Raw genomic sequence first — 24941 nt, forward strand, 5'->3', positions numbered from 1 at the left:
ATTATCAAGCATATCATCTTGTACAGAAAGTGTAATCAAGAAAACATAATATTTAAATTTGCTTTCAATCCTGAAAATAAATCAATCTCTAAAAAAGAAAGAAAAACACTTCTTAACTTAATCACACACTAGTCCTCAATTTTAGGATCCAAGATTAACGAAAAGAGTAAGTTTAAAGGATAACTTTACAAAGAAAATCACTTAATCTGCTGCTGAAAGAGAGCTAATTAACACATGGATGCAGGTGGATCTTCACACTCAAGACGCTTCAGAGAAAGGAAAGCAGTCATATGAGCCGGTTCTACAAACACATATTTTAAGGAACGGTATCTGATGACACATTTACAAGGATATCTAAGAAAGAAAAAAGCTCCTATCTGAGTCACACCTGGTTTCAACATTAGAAATTCCCTTCTTCTCTTCTGAATCTCTCTCAAGACGTCAGAAAATATCTGAATAGGGAAGCCCAGGAAGTCCTTAGATCTATTTTTAAAGAAAAGTTTAAGGATCCAATCCTTGTCTGGAGCTAGAGCTACAGTCAATAAGAGAGTGGCTGGGGTAGCCAATTCTCTATCTGATTGTTCCAATAAAGTAGAAACATCCAAGGGTTTTTTCTGAGGTTTTCCATCATCTTCTTTCTTTTGAGGATCCTGATTTCTAGTAGGTAGATAATATACCCTTGTAAAAGGTGGTAAAGAATTATCAGGTATTGTAAGAATCTCCAGAAAGTAACGCTTTATCATATCTCGTGGAGAGATTGCTAGAATTTTTGGAAAATTAATTAAGCGCAAGTTATTAGCCCGACTATTATTTTCAAGGGCTTCCAGTTTTTTTCTCATAATTAAATTGTCTTTAACAAGTAAATCTTGATTACCTTTGATTATTTTAAGGTCCTTATTTTCTTCTTGAATATCAGACTTCAGCAATACAATATCTTGCTTTAAATTTCTTCTTTCTGGTTTTTTATTTCTTTATCCAAATTTTTTATTTGAGGATTAAGGGAATTTCCCAAATTGGACACTAAGTCCCAGAGAGAGTCTAAAGTGACTTCAGGGGGCTTAACAGGAGAAACAAAAGTTGCTTGAACCATTAATGGTTGTTCAATCGGCTGGTTTACCTCTCTGAGGTCCTGATCTTCTTTAGCTAATGTTGTACCGGTCACTGGTCCTATCCAGAGGAAAGGTTCACTCTAGGCTGTTCTTTGTAGTGAGCCCTCCGACAAACTGGCCTCTCGAGAAGAGAACTCTTCCTCTTCGGGAGTGCTCTCCTCTCGCAGTGAGCTGGCTCCAGCACATCTTTCTTACTTGTGTTTTCTTAGCTACTTTCAATTTGATATCTGAATGAGAGGGAGCCTGCCTACTCATGAGCAGCTCTAGAAGAGCTTTTGCCAAACACAAGGTTACTTCAGGACACAGCTTACAAAGCCAACAGCGGAGCCTTGGTACATGAAGGAATAGTCTAACACATTTGAGTTTCATAGTTATGATGGTACAGTAGAAGCTGAAGAAGAGCAAAGCAATACACTTTCAGGAAGCTGGCAGCAAACTTGCTGACAGGTTATAAGTGTCATTGTCCATTATATCATCTGTCTGTATAAGTTCTTGGTTTTCACCAAATAGGACCCCTGAGGAAGACCTTACAGCCAAAATATGGCCTGTGTTGGTGCTTTAGGTGTGTTTCTGTTCTACATTTGTTACTTGCAAAAACTGTGCATCTTGAATAAAGGACTTATTACTGTCATCCTGTTTCATTTTGCTGTGGGCATTCCCACTTGTTCTGATTTTTGTTGGTATATTATAAAAGCACATACATCCTGATATTCAAAGCAATTTAAATGGCCCATGGCCATTCAAATTGCTTGATGGAATAGTCTAACGCAGACAAGCAATTTGAATGGCCAGGATCCTCTTTGCCATGAATGTTCATTAATATTCTGCAGCACTAACCAGTGGCGTACCAAGGGGGGGGCGGGGGGGGCGGTCCGCCCCGGGTACCAAGCCCTGAGGGGGTGCTCCCGGTCCGGTCCAGTTACCCCCCCCTGCGCCGGGTGTCGCGTCTGGAAACAGCCTGCAGCAAGATCGCGATGCCAGAGATCTTTGCCTGCTTCGACTGTTTCCTCCGCCACGGTCCTGCCCCTCCTCTGATGTCAGAGGAGGGGCGGGACCGCGGCGGAGGAAACAGCCGAAGCAGGCAAAAATCTCTGGCATCGCGCGATCTTGTTGCAGGCTGTTTCCCCAGGGCAGTAGCGTACCAAGGGGGGCGAGGGGGAGGTCCATCCCGGGTGCCGCCTTAGGGGGGGGTGCACAGCTGGCCCGGTCCCTATCGCGCTCCTACCCTCCCAGCGAAAGCAGCATCGGCGCCATTATCGAAAAAGGTAATGGCGCCAGGCCTTGGAGCACCAAGGCAGACCGCTTCTCCCCCCTCCCAGCCGAAACCCCGCTGACCATCCTATCTCTCTCCCCCCCCCCAAGTGAACCTTTCTGACCCTCCCAGCGAAAGCAGCAAACCTCCCTCCAGTAGCGTCGGCTTTATCCTCCCTCTGCCGCATCACTGATGACGTCATCAGTAACGCGGCAGAGGGAGGAGAAAGCCGCGAAGGAGGTTTGCTGCTCTCGCTGGGAAGGTCGGAAAGGTTCACGGGGGGGGGGGGAGATAGGAGGGTCAGCGGGGGTTCGGCTGGGAGGGGGGAGAAGCGGACTGCCTCGGTGCTCCATTACCTTCTTCGGGCAGCAGCAGCGTTTACAATTCGCTGCTGTTGCCGGCTTCAGGCCTTGTTCTCTGCCGGGTCCTGCCTACTTCCAGTTTTCATGAAGACAGGACCCGACAGAGAGGAAGGCCTGAAGCGGGCAACATCAGTGAATTGTGAATGCTGCTGCTGCCCGATGAAGTTCAGGACATCAGGACATCGGGGAAGGAGCAGGGAGAAATCGGCTGCTGGCTTGGGGGTGAGGGTAGGGAAAGAATCGTGGAAGTGGAGAAATCGGCACGATGGCTTTGTGCAGGATAGGGGGAGAGAGAAAGAAAGGAAAAAATAAAGAGGGGGGGCCAGGGGGAGAGAGAAAGAAAGGCAGAAAGAAAGAGGGGGACCAAGGGGAGAGAAAGAAAGGCAGAAATAAAGAGGGGGACCAAGGGGAGAGAAAGAAAGGCAGAAATAAAGAGGGGGTCAAGGGGGAGAGAAAGAAAGGCAGAAAGAAAGAGGAGGGCAAGGGGGAGAGAGAAAGAAAGGCAGAAAGAAAGAGGGGGACCAAGGGGAGAGAAAGAAAGGCAGAAATAAAGAGGGGGGTCAAGGGGGAGAGAAAGAAAGGCAGAAAGAAAGAGGGGGGCCAGGAGGAGAGAGAAAGAAAGGCAGAAATAAAGAGGGGAGCCAGGGGGAGAGAGAAAGAAGAAGGATCAGAAGAAGGACCAGAGACTCATGAAATCACCAGACAAAAAAGTAGGAAAAATGATTTTATTTTCAACTTAGTGATCAAAATGTGTCCGTTTTGAAAATTTATATCTGCTGTCTATATTTTGCACTATGGCCCCCTTTTACTAAACCGCAATAGAGTTTTTTAGCGCAGGGAGCCTATGAGCGTCGAGAGCAGCGTGGGGCATTCAGCGCAGCTCCCTACGCTAAAAACCGCTATCGCAGTTTAGTAAAAAGGGAGGGGGAATATTTGTCTATTTTTGTATAGTTGTTACTGAGGTGACATTGCATAAAGTCATCTGCCTTGACCTCTTTGAAAACCCGCGGAATATAAATGATAATTAACATTTTCTCTGCGTACAGCGTGCTTTGTGTTTTTAAAATTTTATTGTTGGTAGATCATTTTGACTTGGCCACAAAGGTAAGGGGGAGGGAGGGAGGGGAACTGCTGAAAGACATCTAATAATCCTTGCAGGCTTGACTGCAGGGAATTATTTTTGTAAAATCATGTTTTGTTATGTGACTGGCATTATCTAGACTTTAATTTCTATGAATGAATAGAATGAAAATGATATAAAATTACTTGCTTGTTTTTATGTGCGTGCGCTGAAGGAAAGTGGAGAGAGAGTGGGCTGAGGATGCTGAAGGGAAATGGGGAAGAGAGTGGGGAGAAGACGCTGATTTATAAATTGACAATTGTACAGAATATTGTTTCTTTTTATACTTTAATATAAACAATTCAAGGCTTGTGTGGATGGAATCAGGTGGTTTGCGGGGATGGGGACCGAGCTTACGGGGATTAGTCCAATAAAATTGTATTTTTTTATATCTCATTATTTGTTTTATTTTTATTTGTTAATTTATAAAGTGGTGATTGTTATGTATCAGTTTTTTCAAATTTACATCTACTGTCTTTATATTTTGCACTGTTTTAGAGGACATGTGTTACTGTTTTTTGTGGTGTTGCATTGTATCCAGGGTCTGGTTTCTTGGCGGATCAGTTTAACTTTTGTCTACATATTTCTATTTTTAGTTTGTGATTATTCCATTTTGGGCGAGGGTGTATCTCTGTTCTGTGTGTATGAAAAAGACATAGTTTTCAGTTGGCATTGACTACAGGACCAATTGACTGTGCGGGATCTGGCTTGTTTAGTTTTACAATGTATGTGTTGGTGTTCTAGTGCTCACTGCAGTGTTTAAGATGCAGCCTTTTCCTAGGTACACTCTTGTGGTGCGATATGTAGATTGGTACTAAAAATCATATTTTTCATATAGATGGGGGGGGTGTCAAAAAATGATGGGCCCTGGGTGCCACATACCCTAAGTACGCCACTGCCTGCAACTACTCCATATGTACTTCTAATGTCATGACAATTTAGACATAATTTATGTTTTGTTATGTTTGGAATAATGGTTACATATATGAGGTTCAATAAAAGAAAATTTTCACTGCCTGTTTCTATTCTGACCATTTATTCCATTTCATGGTTATTGCAAAAAAAAAAAAAAAAAAAAAATTTTTACATGGGGGGGGGGGTGTCAAAAAATGATGGGCCCCGGGTGCCACATACCCTAGGTACGCCACTGGCACTAACCATGAATATTCAGCAACACTTAACCAGTTAGTGCTTCTGAATATTCACAGTTTGCGTCTAAGCCAAAAACAGCTAACTTGTGGGTATTCTAGTGGTAGAGTTGACACTTATATGGTTAAGTGCTAATATTCAATCCTTAATTTCAAAAGATAACCACTTAAATTGAGTAGCAGCCCTAGTTTTAAGCAATATTGCATTTAACTACATAGATTTTAGTGGCCAACATACAACTAGATATTCAGTGCTTGTACCTGGACATAACTCACCATTGAATATCCAGGAATTCAGCCAGAGGCAGACATAAAAAAACAATGACCACCAACATCAACTGAATATCAACTAAAAAAGCAGGCTCCTAAACGTGTGTCTTATTTTCAGCCAAACTTAAGAGCCTAAATTTTCAGCTGAAAATGCACAAGTTAAGAACGTAAAAGTTATGTCCATAAATTTTAAGGCTGCAACTAATTTGGTTAGAATTAAGAGCGTAGTGCTGAAAATCAGTGCTAAACTTCTGACTAAATTTTCAAAAATGCCAATTTATAAGCATAACTCTCAAAGTGAGAAGCATAAATTCTTTGAATATCTGGCTCTTAGTATCTTTATTTAAAAAATCTTCAAAATAAGTTCCATTTGGCCTCCTCATCTAACTGATCTGTTTTAAAATTACCCTCTACATGTTTATTTTTCAACCCTAACGTTCTAGAGTTTAAGGGAGAAAGAGCAGAACCATTTCCTTGCAATCATGCTTTCAACCATACAATCACAGTTTGCCTAAAACAGAAATAGAAGCTGCAATAGACACCATATTGCAATTACTTGTGTGAAATAACATTGACAGGTGGTACTAGCTAGTTGGCTCCTTAAGTCACCGGTAACACTGTTGTCCTCCAGTAATAATACAATGACATGATAGACTGAACATGTGGTATAAATTGGCTATAGCTTTATTTAAACATAACAAATATAAAATTGTAAGGGTGGAATATCTGCCTAGTCATAGGAACCATGCATTCCATTGATTCTCACATCACATAATTCTTCAAGTTAGCCTAGATATTTGCTAGGATCATGATTGTGATCCACCATACCATCTTCTATATTGCAAGCCATAATTGCCTCCTTAAACTGAGCTGTCTGCCACCTTTGAGAGGACTCACTGAGGCATCCCACTTTAAAGCCAGGTAGGGTACCTTGCTTCTTGATTCACATTGTACCCCTTGACAGAATAATTTGGTTCGAGTAACTGCTGCAGATATGAATGGGTTATGTACATTCCATTTCTCCTGCCATAGGTACAAAGCCCCAAACATCACCTTAAGGTGCAAGGATGCTGCAAAGTTAATCATTAACAGCAAAAATCAATTCTAGCATTTTCTGTAAGTCATTCAAGAATAGATCCTGCCCAGTGCTGAAAATGTGATTTGAGTCATTCCTGAACATGCCCAGAATGATGGGATGACTCCAGATGTGATGAATGTGCCAACAACCTGCTTTAATTATTCATTCAGTACAAAAGGAAGTGGGAACGGACAACATATGCCTCTTAAACCTTATAAGGCCCCTGTCCTGCAGCTTGGTGTTCACTCATTTACTGTGGAGAATTATGTTCAACCAGATAATGAGTGCATTGAGCAAATAACCAGCAAGCTGAATAAAGTTCGATCTGATTATTGCAGTTTTCTGGGTCTCGCTGCAAGACCTGGAAAACTGCAACAATCACGATGCCAGCCGCAGAAGCCTAAGAGAACAGAAAGTTAGAACTGGCCATATTGATAAGTTTCTTACAGGATATTCCAAAATATATGATAGCTTCTGGTTATACATGGGTATCCAGTAACTATTTCAGGAAGAACATAGCTGAGACCACCTAATCCCAGTTTTCTCAAACAAAATGAGCCAAATTCCTTAGTTAGCCAGACCCAGATAGGGGACACATATGTGATGGGTGCTCTCTCAACTGCATATCTGAATAAACAAGTGTCTAACAATTCAAATATTCCTTTGTGTTCTGCATCCTGGGTGCATACAATTGATATAGAATGATTAACCTTTGGTCCTGTCAGTGCCCTTTGACATATACATGCAAATCAAGACAATGAGCTACTTGCCTTCCACTTCCCCAATCTAGTTGAAACCCTAAAGTCATGCCCCACCACAACCTCTATGATATCCTGATAAGAACTAAAAATATGTTCAAATCAGTATTAGACAGATAAAAGCTTGTATATTCCTCAGTTAACAATTCATTGAGTCAAAATCAATAACCCAAGTAATATAACAAATTTCGCCACCACTGAATTAACAGCTAAGAACTCTAAGGGCAAGATTCTAAAAAATCCACATAAAATCCGATGGGCCGCTGTTGCAGCCATTATAGTACCGATTTTAGAAAAGCAAGTCATTCTCCAAAAAACATTTGTACAAATGAGGTTGGCAGAGAGTAAAGAAAATGTGCTAAGTTTGCATATGCCCATTGCTGGTGATAGTGATGGGTACATGTGCAGAATAATGCAAAAAACCAAAAACAAAAATTGAGCCCCCAGGACAAGTATCCCTCCATTGGACAGCAGGAGAGATGCCCACTACTCCTGCCACCAATTAACACACCCATCAACACCTGTCGGTGGCAGCAGAGATGCCAGCACTCTCCCACCGCCATGCAACACCATCCCCTACCCCTACCCCTCCCCCTCGGCAGCGGGAGAGATACCCAATCTCTTCTGCTGCCATGAAATACACACCCTAACACCGCTCAGTGGCAGGAGAGATGCCCACGCTCTTCCACTGCCACATACCACCACCCCCTCCCCCTGCAGCAGGGGTGCACTCTCGTTGCCACACAACATCACCCCTTCCCCTGTACCACCTCTCCCTCTACTCCCTCTGGCTAACTGGCCTGCCTCTTCAAAATGACGGGCATTTCCCTCTCCAGTGCATCTTGGGATGCACCAGGGAGGAGCCTGATTCTGATTGGCCAAGATGCATAAGGCCTCAACCACAGGAGAGGTTTTAAACAACCTGGGCCAATCAGAGTTTTAGGCCCCTTCCTGGTGCATCCCAGGATGCACCAGGGAGGGGAAGGCCTGCCATTTTGAAGTGGCAAGCCAACTGGCCAGAGGCAGTAGGCATCCCTCTGACCAGCCATCTAACCAAGGTAAGGGGGAGAGGGCAGGGGTCATCGGAGGCACGAGGGATGTTTCGTGGCAGTGGGAGAGCATGGGCATTTCTCCTGCTGCTGAGGGGAGTTGGGGGTGTTAGTTGGAGGAGTGAGAAATTGGTTATATCTCCCGCTGCCTTGGGGGGGGGGGAGTTGGTTGGCTGTGGGAGAGACAGCATCTCTCCTGGTACCATTTGGCCTTTATCTGCCATCATGTCTCTATGTTTCTATGATAATCCGCCATTAAAATGCATACAGGCTAAACTGTCGGAAACCATTTAGCAATGGCATTAAAGTTTTGAGAATCTGGCCCTATGTGACCAAATTAATTGTACGCCATGTAAGTGACAATCCAAAATAAATCCCTTTTGATGACGTTCATCCCTTCTACTAAGCATAAGTCATTGCCCTAAAATGAATTAAATGTGGCTGAGCTAACCAAAGTCTGGTTTGCAACAAAGAAGGTAACAGCTGGTCCCAAAGCATACCATGCCCAACCAATAAACCCAGAATCCACCTGAAGCAAGTCTCAAATAAGTGGTAAAAGCAGTTAGCTTAGCAGGATTTTTAAATGGCCATAAATAAATAAAAGGCCATAAGCTATTATTAATATGGACTTGGAGAATCCACAGCTTTTTTATAGGATAAGCAGCATCAGTGGCGTACCTAGGGTATGTGGCACCCGGGGCCCATCATTTTTTGAAAACCCCTCCCCCCAAGTAAAAAAAATATTTTTTGTAATAACCATGAAACGGAATAAATGGTCATAATAGAAACAGGCAGTGAAAATTTTCTTTTACTGAACCTCATATATGTAACCATTATTCCAAACATACCATAACATAACATAAATTATGTCTGAATTGTCCTGACATCAGAAGTATATATGGAGTAGTTGCAGGTGATGCTTGGGACAGTTCTGATTGTGTTAGTTCGATTTTATGTGTTTTTTGAATAGAAGGGTTTTTATTTCTTTCTTGAAGGTTTTGTAGACTGTGGTCGAGGTCAATAAGTTGTAGAGTTGGGGGTCGAGTGTTGCAGCTCGAATGGCTAGGAGGTTGTCGAACTGTCTTTTTCTTTTGACCTTTTTGGTTGGAGGGTGTGTGAATGGTGCATGAGTTCTCCTATGTCTGGTTGAGGTAGATTGAATTATTTAGCTGAAGAAATTAGTTACCCCCCCATTCCACACACATTAATTCTCTTCCATTTTTGTTCCCATTATAAAAAACACTGATAAGTTCCCAGAAAAAAAATACATTAAAATAAGAAGTGAAAACAAAGGCCCCTACAGATGAGAACATAACATAAGAATAGCCTAACTGGGTCAGACCAATGGTCCATCATGCCCAGTAACCCATTCTCATGGTAGCCAATCCAGGTCACTAATACCTGGTCAAAACTCAAAGAGTAGCAACATTCCATGCTACCGATCCAGGGCAAGCAGAGTTTTAGGCCCCTTCCTGGTGCATCTCCCATGTGCTGGTGCTTCCCCCGTTTCTTAATAACAGACTAAGGACTTTTCCTCCAGGAATTTGTCCAAACCTTTCTTAAAACCAGCTACGCTATCTGCTTTTACCATAACTTCTGGCCACTTCATTTTTAAGCTGAGATCTTTCCTTCCAAACAGAGACCTTGCTAGATGTCAAATACAGCACAAGGTAACTTCACACGGACTTAGCTGTGCAGGAAATGTGAATCTCCTCATACACCCACCATATAGTGCAAAAATGTGCAAAGGTCTGGTTTTTTCTTTCGATCACTACATAGCCTAATGCCACACAAGCAGCGTTGTTACAAACATATTCTGAAGGTCAATGCTAAGGTTAACAAAGTGTCCTTCCTACAATCACAAGGAGATACTGACAAAGCACAGGAAAAGATCCCAAAACTACTACCCAGGCACAACACCCAAAGACCCACTCAGTGTGTGAACCAGTTGAGTGGAGTGGAATAACTGGGGGGTGGAAATGGGCCCGGAGTTTGCTCAGCAGAATTTCCCAGACCACATCTTCCTCTCAACACATTGATACGCTGCTGCCACCACCACCACCACTAGGAACACCTCACCAGGTAGGCCAGCAATGCTTATAAACTTTATAAAACACATTATTATATTTTCTTATAAAGCACATATTTTAACTGAACTCTCTGACATCCTCAGCCTTGCCATTCACAAAAATAGAAGGAAGAAAAGTTCCCATTTCCCCCGGCCTATACAATATTTTTCTTCTGCAGACCCTTCAAAAGTCTGACCAAATCCTCGTTTCACTTGCATTATAAAGGATGCCATCTCTCCCCAATCCCAGGTCCTAAAGTCTAAGACAGTAGCGCAAACTAGTGCTGCCTGATTCAGGAAAAAAATTTTGATTCGATTCAGCCTATTGAATTAGTTTTTCAATTCGATTCGATTTTCCTGCCCAATTGGGTGTTTTTTTAAACATCCTGGTGGGTTTATTTTATAGCTTTTTCACCCCCTTTGGCTTCTCCTAACCACACTGGTGCTGTGGTATAAACCAGTGGTTCCCAACCCTGTCCTGGAGGACCACCAGACCAATCAGGTTTTCAGGATAGCCCTAATAAATATGCATGGAGCAGATTTGCATACCTCTCACTTCCATTATATGCAAATCTCTCTTCTGAGGGGCCGGACCGTGGCAGAGGGACAACTCGGGAGGCCTATGGCAACCTGCAAGGATCGCTGAAGTACCCGCGATCCTTTCTGCAGGTTGCTTTCTGCAGGAATCGGGTAAAGGGAGGTGAAAGCCTTGGGGTCGGGCCATGAGAAGGGAAGTTCCCGGGCCATGACTCCAAGGCCGGGAGTACCCCCTTATGGCTTGCACCCGGGGCAGACCTCCCCCTCGGTACGCCACTGAGCAGCATAAATTCTGTTTTATTTTTTTGAGATCTTGCCAAGTACTTGTAACCTGGATTGGACATTGTTGGAAATAGGTTACTGGATGGTACCTCTTATTTTTCTTAAGTTCCCAGGCATGAATTCTCTATCTTTCTGCTTTCAAAATGCATAAGAATGGCCACAGATAGACACCCCAATCTTTTCCATATTGTGGAGGGTCAAGAACTGCTAGTGGGGAAAGGCTACAACCTCCACCACATGCGCATGGATCCAGTCTTCACAGGGTGCCAATGGGATTATGCAGGTTTTACAAAATAAACAGTCTCTGAACCCTTCTACTTCCAAAACAGAAAAAAATGTTTATTTTCCTTTGTATTCCTTCATACAGGGAAACTGGAAGCAAAATCTCCTTGCTGCTCTCCACACAGTACTTGCTGCACAATATAGCAATCTTTCAGTATCCCCAAAAGTTCAGGATTTCATTATTCTTCCTCAAAACAAAGCAAAATTATTTCACAGAATTCTGTCTCCTAGGCTGCTGCTTTTCCACAGTTCAGGCAGCCAGTGGTGTACCTAGCATATGTGACACCCGGGGCCCATCATTTTTTGACCCCCCCCCCTATCTGTATGAAAAACATGATTTTTAGTAATAATCCAAACGTCACACAAGAGTGTACCTAGGAAAAGGCATCAACTTACATACTACAGTGAGCAGTACAACATCAATACACCAATTATAAAACTAAACAAGCCAGACTAGTACAGATCAATCCTGCAAAGTGTGGCCGGGCCAGGCCCCCAGGTGAGTTTGAAACCCCGGCACGGACCACAGGTAAGATTTTTGATGCGCCTTTTATATGGTTGGTGTAAGGAAAACCCGGACACTGGATTTCTTACAAACAAAACTTCACCGGGTTTATTCTAAGACAAAGAAAAATTCTGAAATAAACAATTGTTTCTCACAGGCACCAATTATATAGTTCCTCCCTTTAGGTCCAGTGCACTCTATCTGTGCTCAAGTTCAGGGACTGGACAGTCCTTGTCAGCAAAAAAGATAAACCAAAATCAAACAAGCTTTTCAGCCTCTCAAATGCCCCAATTCTCCCTCCTTAGGGCAGCTGGCTTCTATTAGCACCAGTTCTTGCCAGCACTGGCTGAGCACTTCAGGTGCCAGTCCTTCTCTCAAGTACTTTTCCCTCAGAGAGAGAAAAAATGTTTTATCCATCACTGCTTTTCCTCTCTAGCACTTCCTCTAAGGACTTTCACAGCCCTGCTTTGCAGGCTGTGTGGAGCAAGCCTCCCTTTCCACCAAGGTCTTCAGACCCTCCAAAACATGCCCCAAAAGTCCTTCAGCTTGGTTCTTTGGAGACTGCTAGGTGAGGTTTTAAACCCACTTGGAAACTCAGGCAATCCTGCATTGTTATTGAAGCCTGTAGCTTCAATTAGGCTTAGGTTTCTTTGGCAAAGACTTTTCTTTTACTCTGTGAGGCAGGCAGCAGCTTCTCTTGGGTCATTCACATGTCTAGGACTTCCGCTAGAACACATTCCCCTGGGTCAGTCTCGCTGTATCTTCCCCATCACTGTATCACTGGGGCTATAGTCCATGAGGTCTCTTGTTTCACTTTCCACCTCCTATCCCCCTTCCTGGGTGTTTGGGACAGCTTCAAAGGAGGATTCCTCCTGGCTGGAACTAACCTCTAGCCCTACCTCCCAAGGCTTATATGGGGTATTACCATACCTCTGAAGGAAAGATTCCTGCCCTTCTTTCCTCCCCTGGAACAAAACTCCTGGTTTGTGGATAAGGGAAGTTTTCTGCTCTGCTCCTTGTGTGCCTGCCTCCCTCGTTAGAGTCAGCTGAGGGTAATTTATTCACCCGATTCCCTCCTGCTTGAGGCTTATGTGACTGCCTAGCCTCATAGCCAACTCCACCCCCTTCTGTGTTGACTCTCTGTTTCACCTTAGCTCTGGGAAAGGAGTAATAGGGGATAGACTGTGTTTTCTGTGCCCTCCCTGCCTGAATTTCTGGCTGAGACATCACCTGCCTTTTCTCCTTTTTTTCTTGCTGAACTAAACTAGTGCTTTTATCCAGCTGTACAGGCTTTGTCTTAGGGATTGTAGGTTTAAGTGTAGGGATGGGACACAGCGAACACACACACAGGATACAAGTTGAGAAGGAGGCTTTGCCAGTGGCTAGCTCCGTACCCCTTTTATTATGCTTCTATGCTATTGACATCATAATAACTCCCTTGATTACATGTCTAATGATTGGTGGATACAAAGTCACATGCATTTACATCGTATCACCCTCAACTCTGCACGTAGGCAATGCCTGATTAACACGTTGACAAACCCTGAGTCTCTGCACGTATCCAAGGCCTGTAAGCTGATTTCATTTCCAAATAAGGACTAGTTAAATTAAGATAAGGGTTAATTTGTGACAGGTAAAGGGGGAGAGAGGGAATGATTCAGCATTTCTTTCACAGGGACCAGGAAATCAGTGTGCTGATCTCTCCCTGTTTCAGAATGGCGTCCTCAGAGTCCCCACATTTAAAGGCTGTACTTTTGACTGGGCTAGCAGTCTTTTTAACTGTGACAGGAGCTTCCCTATCACAACAGTCAATCCTAACAGAAATCCATGTCTTTCAAACACACAGAACACAGAAAACACCTTCGCCTAGTATGGAATATGTAATCACAAACTAACCCCCCACCCCTTCTTTTACAAAACTGTAGTGCAGTTTTTAGCCACGGTGGTAACAACTCAAACGCTCATAGAATTCTGAGCATCAGAGCTGCTACCACTAAAGCTAGCGCTATAAACGCTCCATAGTTTTGTAAAAGGGGGATAAAATAGAAATACATAGACAAAGATTAAATTGAACCACCAAGAAGCTGGACTCTGCATACAATGCAACACCACAGAAACAGTGACACATGTTTCCCAAAGCAAAAAACAAATAAATATAAATTTTTTTCTATCATTGTCTTCTCAGGTTTCTGCTTTCCTCATCTTCTTGTCACTCTCTTCCTTCCATACACTCTCTGCCCCCTCTCTGCCCCTATATGGCATCTTCTCTCCTTCTATGCCCTTTCCAGAAACTATATGCCTCCCCCTTCCATCTGTCCCTTCACCCCCATTGGCCTGGCATCTCTCTCCTCTCCTTCCCTTCCTCTCCCACACCTCTCCTCTGCAATCCCTTTCCCTTTTTTCCCTCATTTTCCTTAATTTATTTTCTGCATCTGGCTTACTACCCTGTCATCAATTTCCTTTTTCACTGTCTACCTACAGCTTACCACCTCTTTCCCTCACCCCCTCCAGTATTTCACTAACTCAATCCTTTTCCCCCATCATGTGCCCTCCTTATATTTATCTCCTCCTTCCATCGTGTGCCCTCTTTCTCTACCCCTTCCATCCAGTACCTTCTTTCTCTGTCCACTTCCATCCAGCATCTGTTCCTCTCTTTCTCTCCTCCCCATTTCCTTCCTGCATCTGCTCCCTTATCTCTCCCATCCGCACTTCCATCCAGCATAGGCTCCCCCTCTATCCTCCCCACTACCATCCATTGTCTGCCCTTTCTTTATATATCCACCCCTCTTCAATCAGCATCTACCCCTTGTCTCTCCTTTTCCCCCACTTCCATCAGCATCTGCCTCCTTTCTTTCCCTCTAATCCAATTCCATCCAGTATCCTTCCCCCTTAGATCTCTCTTCCCTTTCCCTGCACACCAATTCTATCAGCACCACCCTTCCATACCACCCTGCCCCTTTTCTCTCCCTCCACCACTTTTCCATACCAGCAGTCCTGCTCCTCTTTCTCCCTTCATGCAGCAAGGTCCCACAATGACTGTAGCTGCCAGCTGCCGGTCCATCCCACTCCAACGTACTTGCTCTGGAGCAGAGTCGGCAGCCACGCTGAGGTGCAGGAAGGTCCCGTGATGACTATGTCTTCTGGTTCTGCTCCGGAAGAAGTAAGTTACATTGGAAGGGGTGGACTCAGCAGACACAGTCATTGCGGGACCTTCCTGCACCTTGGCGTGGCTGCCGCCTGTGCTCCAGATCAAGTATGTCTGAGGGGGTGTACCGGCAGCTGCGCCAAGGTGCAGGGCCTGCTGCACAGTAGGGTGGGAGGTTCCGGACCTGGACCCGGCTCCAGCCGGCTGTGCACCCTCCTAGGGTGTGCACCTGGGGTGGTCCCCTCCTCCCTTGGTATGCAAGTGCAGGCAGCCTCTACACACAGGACCCAACTACACTTATCCTTGCCCACAGGCAACACTAGGCAGTGCTCCTGCCTTTACTTAATCCTCAGACTGCTTCTAATAGTCAGAGTCCAATAATGGACACTCTCCTGTGCCCAGCTCCAAAGAGCACTCTCACAATACTGTCCTGACTTCCTATAGCTAGGGACAGTATGTGTGGGAACTTTCACCACCCTAATACATAATAAATAAACCTGTACACCACCCATATTCCCAATTATTTAGTGACTCAGGAAAGGGACAAGCTTTGAGCACCTGAAACAGCCTTACTTTTAAATCTGGCTTTAAGCTTCAGTTGTACTGGGATTCCCTCCCCTACTGCACCAAAGCTCATTCATACTCCTGTCCCCAAAACACTCATTTAAATCTCCATTTCAATTTCCTTAGCAACAGAATCATTTAACTTTTAAACAGTTAGGTTTGAGATGTCACGTGATGATATGGGCATAGCTCGATGCATCTGTGCTGAGCTCCTGCTTCCCAGGTCTCATCGGCTCTAATTAAAAAAACTACTGCTTAAATTCTGAATATATTTAAGCCAATTCAGGAGTTAAAGATCAGTACTTGACTAAAAAGATCCAGTTGAGCTCCAAATCGTCCCTTAAGGAGAAGGATAAAGATAAATCACATCAACCGTCAAATAGTATGGCAGTTTCTTCAGGGGACTCGGTACCTTTGATGTCTCCGGATTATGTAAAGGAGCTCACTGTGGCGGTTGTATAGACACTAGATCCCTGCCTCACACAAATTTCTAACCAATTGGCTAAGATGGAGACACTTTTTTCTGATCTTTCGCGCAGAACAGGTGAACTTTAAGTGCGGATGGCTGATATTGAGGATTCAGCAGCAACAACCTCAGAAACTGTAGAATCCTTGCAGGAGAGACTTCATTGTCAAGAAAAAATATTTGAGGATTTAGAAAATTGTTCCTGCAGGGATAATGTGCTCGTTGTGGGGTTGCCTGAGTCTATTTCTGATTCTACTCTCCTGTCAATATTAGAGCAAAGGCTGAAGGTAGACTTGCCACTCTCATTGGATTTGGGACCTTTAAAATTGGAGAGGGCACATTGTCTAGGCAGGAGAATGGAAAATCGCTTAAAACCTTGAGTAGTAATTATAAAAATTCATAATTATGCCTGCAAAGCAGTGCTAATTCAACAATACCGGCAACATCGAGAGTTGTTAAAATATACTAGTCACCAAATACAGTTAAGAACATAAGCAATGCCTCTGCTGGGTCAGACCTGAGGTCCATCGTGCCCAGCAGTCCACTCATGCGGCGACCCAACAGGTCCAGGATCTATGCAGTAATCCTCTATCTATACCCCTCTATCCCCTTTTCCAGCAGGAAATTGTCCAATCCTTTCTTGAACCCCAGTACCGTACTCTGCCCTATTACGCTCTCTGGAAGCGCATTCCAGGTTGGGTAAAGAAGAACTTCCTAGCATTCATTTTGAATCTGTCCCCTTTCAACTTTTCTGAATGCACTCTTGTTCTTTTATTATTCGAAAGTTTGAAGAATCTGTCCCTCTCTACTCTCTCAATGCCCTTCATGATCTTATAAGTCTCTATCATATCCCCTCTAAATCTCCTCTTCTCCAGGGAAAAGAGACCCAGTTTCTCCAATCTCTCAGCGTATGAAAGGTTTTCCATCCCCTTTATCAGACACGTCGCTCTCCTCTGAACCTTCTCAAGTAACGCCATGTCCTTCTTAAGGTACAGCTACCAATATTGGACGCAGTACTCCAGATGTGTACGCACCATCGCCCGATACAATGGCAGGATAACTTCTTTCGTTCTGGTTGTAATACCCTTCTTAATTATGCCTAGCATTCTGTTTGCCTTCTTAGTGGCCGCTGCGCACTGTGCTGTCGGCTTCATTGTCATGACCACCATTACCCCCAAGTCCTTTTCTTGGGTACTCTCATTTAATAATCACTTTTATATGGAGAGATAAATTGCTTAATAAACTGTGATAATATAATCAAACAAATACCTACTATAGTCACAGTTGCACTCACTAAAAAAAATTTTTTTGTAAAAATCTCAGACCCTTAACCCGTGACTGGTGATATCACCAAACTGGGGTTCATTGGGGGACCATCATCGTTTTTCACTGTCCCCTTACCATCCAACTTGATATTACTATATAAATACAGATTGAAAAAACTTATCTGTCAATCGGATGGTTTGATCCCAGTAATGATCCTCAGCGGTGAATAAATTATCTCGTGCTTGTAGTGTACTAAAAATGACTGCTGTTACTCCTCCATAATGTGTCCATGTCCCCCCGACTCGAGTTTCGAGAAAGGTCTTCCTCAGGGAAGGACTCTATTAGAATGAGCATACAGAGAAATAAATAAATGTGAAATTGCTAAATATAATAAAATTTAAAAAAACCTAAACAGGAACCTCAAAAGTAATTAATCTTACAAGACGAAAAACGTCTGCCTTTATCTATCATTAATTATCAATCTCATACCTGTTGCTAGCTCCCCATACAAACATGGGGCCGAAATCTGGAAAGGAATGAACTCAATCCCCGAAAAGCCAACCTTAAATAGAGATTTTAAGAAAACGCCTACTTAACGGAAATGATGTCACTGGGAGGAAATGGAAGCAAATCACACTCAAAGAGACAACCACTCTATCTCATGATTCAATCCATTAGGAGTTAAGGTACACCATTCATAAATGAATCTTTGTTCTTTTCTGATCAAGCATCTTGAAAGATCACCATTAAATTGCTTAATGTGTAACAATATGGTGTACCTTAAGTCTTGGATTGTATGCGATTTTTCCAACCATTGCACGGTGAGAGGAGCTGAAACCCTTTGGTTGCGAATACCGCTGATATGTACAGATATTCTGACTTTGATTCTGCGGGAGGTTTGGCCTATGTAAAATTTATGGCAAGGACATTTGATACAGTAAACTACTCCCGCAGAATCACAATCAGTCCCGGATTTGAGTTTAAAATTTTTTTGCATTACCCCTGGAATATTAATCTGGGAAACATCCCATACATACTGACACAGTTTCCGTTAAGTAGGCGTTTTCTTAAAATCTCTATTTAAGGTTGGCTTTTCGGGGATTGAGTTCATTCCTTTCCAGATTTTGGCCCCATGTTTGTATGGGGAGCTAGCAACAGGTATGAGATTGATAATTAATGATAGATAGAGGCAGACGTTTTTCGTCTTGTAAGATTAATTACTTTTGAGGTTCCCGTTTAGGTTTTTTTAAATTTTATTATATTTAGCAATTTCACATTTATTTATTTCTCTGTATGCTCATTCTAATAGAGTCCTTCCCTGAGGAAGACCTTTCTCGAAACTCGAGTCGGGGGGACATGGACACATTACGGAGGAGTAACAGCAGTCATTTTTAGTACACTACAAGCACGAGATAATTTATTCACCGCTGAGGATCATTACTGGGATCAAACCATCCGATTGACAGATAAGTTTTTTCAATCTGTATTTATATAGTAATATCAAGTTGGATGGTAAGGGGACAGTGAAAAACGATGATGGTCCCCCAATGAACCCCAGTTTGGTGATATCACCAGTCACGGGTTATGGGTCTGAGATTTTCACAAAAAATTTTTTTTAACTGAGTGAGTGCAACTGTGACTATAGTAGGTATTTACTCTCATTTAATAACATCCCTCCCATTGTACTCCCCCTCTACCTCGGGTTTCTGTTTCCCACATGTAATACTTTACATTTCTCAACGTTGAACTCATCTGCCATCTCGTCGCCCATTCCCCTAGTTTGTTCAAGTCCCTTTGCAATTCTTCGCAGTCCTCTTTAGTCTGAGCTCCCCTAAATAGTTTGGTGTCGTCCGCAAATTTTATTATTTTGCACTTCGTCCCTGTTTCTAGATCATTTATGAATATATTAAATAGCATCGGCCCGAGCACCGAGCCCTGTGGGACCCTACTCGTGACCCTCCTCCAGTCCGACTAGCGGCCCTTCATTCCTACCCTCTGTTTCCTACCCGCCAACCAGTTTCTGATCCATTTATGTACGTCTCCTTCCACCCCATGGTTCTTCAGTTTCCGGAGTAGGCGTTCATGGGGCACCTTGTCAAAGGCTTTTTGGAAATCTAGATATATGATGTCTATGGGGTCTCCTTTGTCCATCCGTTTGTTAATTCCTTCAAAGAAGTGCAATAAGTTCCTTAGGCATGATCTCCACTTGCAGAAACCATGTTTGCTGGTTATCAGAAGTTCGTTTCTTTCAAAATGTTCATCGATGTTTTCTTTTATCAGTGCTTCTCTAACAGAAAAAAGGAAAAATATTCTCTCCTGTTTGTGCTGCTCTTTCGCAGAGACAATAGCATTTTATATTGGCTTACCGAGCTGTACTTCGTGTTTTTACTTTGACTGGATGGCGATCATTTGACACTATAGAGGCAGCCAGTGATTATTTAAACTCATTACCTTTGACGCCTTGAAGAAATCATTGTGACATGTCTCAACTAATTTCATTAAAATTAGCAATATTAGTAAAATTTGATCAAGTTAATGCCTTATAGAAGAAGTAAATAAAGAAGAAAAATTTAAAATAATATTGGACCTGATATATGTTCCAATGAAAAAATTAGCTCCTTCGGTTGTGGAAATATAAAAAACAGATTCTATAGAACGCAGAAAGTTTAAATTTATTAATAATAAGATAGAAGCTATTGATTTACTGTTTAGAAAAACACAATTGACGTAGAGCTAAGACGGAAACTTAAGCAGCAGCTGGAAGCCTGGCAAATGCAGTTGTCAGGCAACTCTGGGGAGGAGAAGGTTGCAGCAGAGATGTATCAGAAATATGTTAACATGAACAGTTGCAACTCATCTTGGAATAAACCTACCACAAGGGCCAAACTGAAAAAAAGTGCAGGACAAGAAAGAGGCTGAATGAACAAAAGATTATTCTATATATTGCTAGTCATTACATTGCTAGTTAGTTTTGGAAGAATAAGATTTGGCTGTGGAGGACTATCTCGACAAACATTAGAACTAGATATGTTTAACTATTGATGACAGCAGCTCCAAGTAACTGACTTTCGAATATCTAGCTGTGAATGGAAGTTGGTATGATTACCGTTGCAGTTTCGGTGAGTCTGATCAGCTTTTGCACCCATTTCACGTATGATTCACTGACCAGTCTGGACTCTGGATGCTGAGACTCTGCAAATTTCAGAAGAAAACATATATAGCACAGTTTCTGGAGTCCTTAACAAGTATGATATCCCAGAGCAATAACTCAGAGAGTCAGATGGGCAAGACCTTTTTCTGGAGGGGAAAGATTGGGTCACAACATCGGTTCAGACAACTTGCCATGCCATGCTAATTGATTTTTATCTTTGTGGTTCTGGATAATCTTAGCTCTAGGATTCCATCTTTGATATCAAAGTGTCCATATTTGGAAGACCAGGAAACATATTAAATAGATCAAAGCAGTGGCATACCAAGGGGGGGTGTGGGGGGCGGTCCGCCCCGGGTGCCAAGCCCTGAGGGGGTGCTCCCGGTCCGGCCCGGTTCCCCCCCCCCTGCGCCGGGTGTCGCGTTTGGAAACAGCCTGCAGCAAGATCGCGCGATGCCAGCGATCTTTGCCTGCTTCGGCTGTTTCCTCCGCTGCGGTCCGCTCCTCCTCTGATGTCAGAGGAGGGGCGGGACCGCGGCGGAGGAAACAGCCGAAGCAAGCAAAGTTCACTGGCATCGCGCGATCTTGCTGCAGGCTGTTTCCCCAGGGAAATGAAGCGTGGAGGCCGGGGGAATGAGCAGTGCTTCGTAGTGGTGGTGGTGGGGCCGAGTGGTCCTTCGAGATAGTGGGGGGGGGGGCAGCAGGTCTTCAGGGTGGGGTGGGCAGGCAGACCTTGTTGAGGGGGGGGGGAGACAGGCCTTCAAGGGAGGGCACAGACCTTCAAGGGGGGGACAGGCAGGCCTTCAAGGGGGGACAGACCTTCGAAGGGGGGACAGGCCTTCGAGGGTGGTGCAGGCCTTCGGGGGTGGTGCAGGCCTTCAAGAGGGGGCAGGCCTTCGAGGGGGGTGTAGGCCTTCGGGAGGGTGCAGGCCTTTGGGGGGTGCAGGCCCTTGGGGGGTGCAGGCCTTTGGGGGGGTACAGGCCTTCAAGGGGAAAAGGCAGGCAGGCCTTCGAGGGGGGGACAGGCCTTCGAGGGGGATGTAGGTCTTCGGGGGGTGCAGGCCTTCGGGAGGGGGTGCAGGCCTTCAATGGGGGGACAGGCCTTCAGGGGGGGCAGGCCTTCAAGGGGAACAGACAGGCAGGCCTTCAAAGGGGGGACAGGCCTTCAAGGCGGGGACAGGCCTTCGGGGGGTGCAGGCCTTCAAGGGGGGGGGACAGGCCTTCAGGGGGGGCAGGTCTTCAAGGGGAACAGGCAGGCAGGCCTTCAAGGGGGGGACAGGCCTTCGAGGGGGGGGACAGGCCTTTGAGGGGGGTGTAGGTCTTCGGGGGGATGCAGGCCTTCGGGGGGGTTGCAGGCCTTTGGGGGGGTGCAGGCCTTCAAGGGGGGGACAGTCCTTCAGGGGGGGCAGACCTTCAAGGGGGGGACAAGCCTTCAGGGGGTGCAGGCCTTCAAGGGGGGGGACAGGCCTTCAGGGGGGGGCAGGCCTTCAGGGGTGGGATGCAGACCTTTAAGGGGAGGACAGGCCTTCAGGGGAGGGGGGCCCTGGTGTAGAAGTACACGGAGGGAAGGGGGGAGGGGTTCAAAGAGACGTGCATATGCCGGACTTTGGGTGGGAAGAAATAATGGGTCTGAAAATAGAGGAGAGAGAGAGAGAGATGATGGACATGGGTTTTAGGGAGGGAAGGAACAGAAAGGGAGAGAAGTTGGACACAAGGGATGGTGTGGAGGGGGGGATAGAGATACTGGTTAGAAGGGTAGTTGGGAAAAGAAAGGGAGAGATGGTGGACCCTGGGGTGGTGGGGAAGGAGGGAGAGCTGCTGGATGAAAGGGTAATTAAGAAAAGGTGGATCTGTGGAGGGAGACAAAAAAAGGAAAGATGCCTGACATCCGGGGGAGAGAAGGGAAATGGAAGGGGAGGACAGAGATGGCAGATGAATGGTTAGCACGGAGAAAGAAGAAAGAAGGAGACCCTGGCAAGCAAGTTATCAGAAGACAACCAGAGCCTTGGACCAACAAGATTTGAAAAATAACCAGACAACAAAAAGGTAGAAAAACTAATTTTATTTTCTGTTTTGTGATTACAATATGTCAGATTTGAAATGTGTATCCTGCCAGAGCTGGTGTTAGACCGCAAACGTGAGCTAGGATTTAACAGAGAGAGGAAAAGTCCTTTTTGTTTCTTTATTTTATTTACACCACAGCGCCAGTGTGGTTAGGAGAAGCCAAAAGGGGGTGAAAAAGCTATAAAATAAACCCACCAGGATATTTGAAAAAAACACCCAATTGGGCAGGAAAATCGAATCGATAAACCAATTCAATAGGCTGAATCGAATCGAAATTTTTTTTCCTGAATCTGGCAGCACTAGTTTGTGCTACTGTCTTAGACTTTAGGACCTGGGATTGGGGAGAGATGGCATCCTCAGTACATAAGAACATAAGAACATAAGAAATGCCTACACCGGATCAGACCGAGGTCCATCAAGTCTGGCGATCCGCTCACGTGGCGGCCCGTTTAGGTTCTCTATTATGAAAACCTGAAATTACCATATCCCTCAATATGATTTGCAAGAAGGTGTATATCCAACTTGTGCTTGAAACCCCGAAGAGTAGTCTCCGCCACAACATCCTCATGAAGAGAATTCCAAGCGCCAACCACTCGTTGTGAGAAACAGAACTTCCTGTCGTTCATCCTGAACCTACTGCCACCCAGTTTCAGTCTATGGCCTCTTGTCCGTGTCACATCTGAAAATGTTAGTAATGCTGCTTCTTGGTCTAATTCATTCAGTCCTTTTAATATTTTAAAGGTCTCTATCAAATCGCCTCTCAGTACTTTATAATGCAAGTGAAATGAGGATTTGGTCAGATTTTTGAAGGGTCTGCACTCTGCAGAAGAAAAATATTGTATAGGCCGGGGACATGAGACAGCAGGAAATGGGAACTTTTCTTCCTTCTATTTTTGTGAATGGAAAGGCTGAAAATGTCAGAGAGTTCAGTTAAAATATGTACTTTATAAGAAAATATAATAATGTGTTTTATAAAGTTTATAGCATTGCTGGCCTACCCGGTGAGGTGTTCCTAGTGGTGGTGGTGGCAGCGTGTCAATGTGTTGAGAGGAAGAGGTGATCTGGGAAATTCTGCTGAGTAAACTCCGGGCCCATTTCCACCCTCCAGTTAGTCAACTCCACTTAACTGGTTCACACACTGAGTGGGTCTTTGGGTGTTGTTCCTGGGTAGTTGTTTTGGGATCTCTTCCAGTGGCTTGTCAGCATCCCTTCTGGTCCAAGGAAGGAAACTTTATTAACCTTAGCACTGACCTACAGAATATGTTTTTAACAGCGCTGCTTGTGTGGCATTAGTCTATGTAGTGATTGAAAGAAAAAACCAGAGCTCTGCACATTTTTGCACTATATGGTGGGTGTATGAGGAGATTCACATTTCCTGCACAGCTAAGTCCGTGTGAAGTTACCTTGTGCTGTATTTGACATCTAGCAAAGTCTCTGTTTGGAAGGAAAGATCTCAGCTTAAAAATGAAGTGGCCAGAAGTTATGCTAAAAGCAGATAGCTTAGCTGGTTTTAAGAAAGGTTTGGACAAATTCCTGGAGGAAAAGTCCATAGTCTGTTATTAAGACATGGGGGAAACATCTGCTTGCCCTGGATCGGTAGCATGGAATGTTGCTACTCTTTGGGTTTTGACCAGGTACTAGTGACCTGGATTGGCTTCCATGAGAATGGGTTACTGGGCATGATGGACCATTGGTCTGACCCAGTTAGGCTATTCTTATGTTATGTTCTCATCTGTAGGGGCCTTTGTTTTCACTTCTTATTTTAATGTATTTTTTTTTCTGAGAACTTATCAGTGTTTTTTATAATGGGAACAAAAATGGAAGAGAATTAATGTGTGTGGAATGGGGGGGTAACTAATTTCTTCAGCTAAATAATTCAATCCACCTCAACCAGACATAGGAGAACTCACGCACCATTCACACACCCTCCAACCAAAAACGTCAAAAGAAAAAAACAGTTTGACAACCTCCTAACACTCGACCCCCAACTCTATAACCTATTGACCTCGACCACAAACTACAAAACCTTCAAAAAAGAAATAAAAACCCTTCTATTCAAAAACACATAAAACCGAACTAACACAATCAGAACTGTCCCAAGCATCACCTGTAACTACTCCATATGTACTTCTGATGTCATGACAATTCAGACATAATTTATGTTATGTTATGGTATGTTTGGAATAATGGTTACATATATGAGGTTCAATAAAAGAAAATTTTCACTGCCTGTTTCTATTATGACCATTTATTCAGTTTCATGGTTATTACAAAAAATATTGTTTTACAAGGGGGGGGGGGGTGTCAAAAAATTATGGGCCCCGGGTACCACATACCCTAGGTACGCCACTGGATCAAAGTATACTCCAGTTTATTTTCAGCTAAAGAATATACAAACAAAAGATTAACTGTCACTTTTGGAGCTTGCGGTGAAGCTCTTTAAAGTCATTATTGAAGAAGCTCGTATT

Source organism: Geotrypetes seraphini, chromosome 5, assembly GCF_902459505.1.
Source record: "Geotrypetes seraphini chromosome 5, aGeoSer1.1, whole genome shotgun sequence".
Lineage (NCBI taxonomy): Eukaryota > Metazoa > Chordata > Amphibia > Gymnophiona > Dermophiidae > Geotrypetes > Geotrypetes seraphini.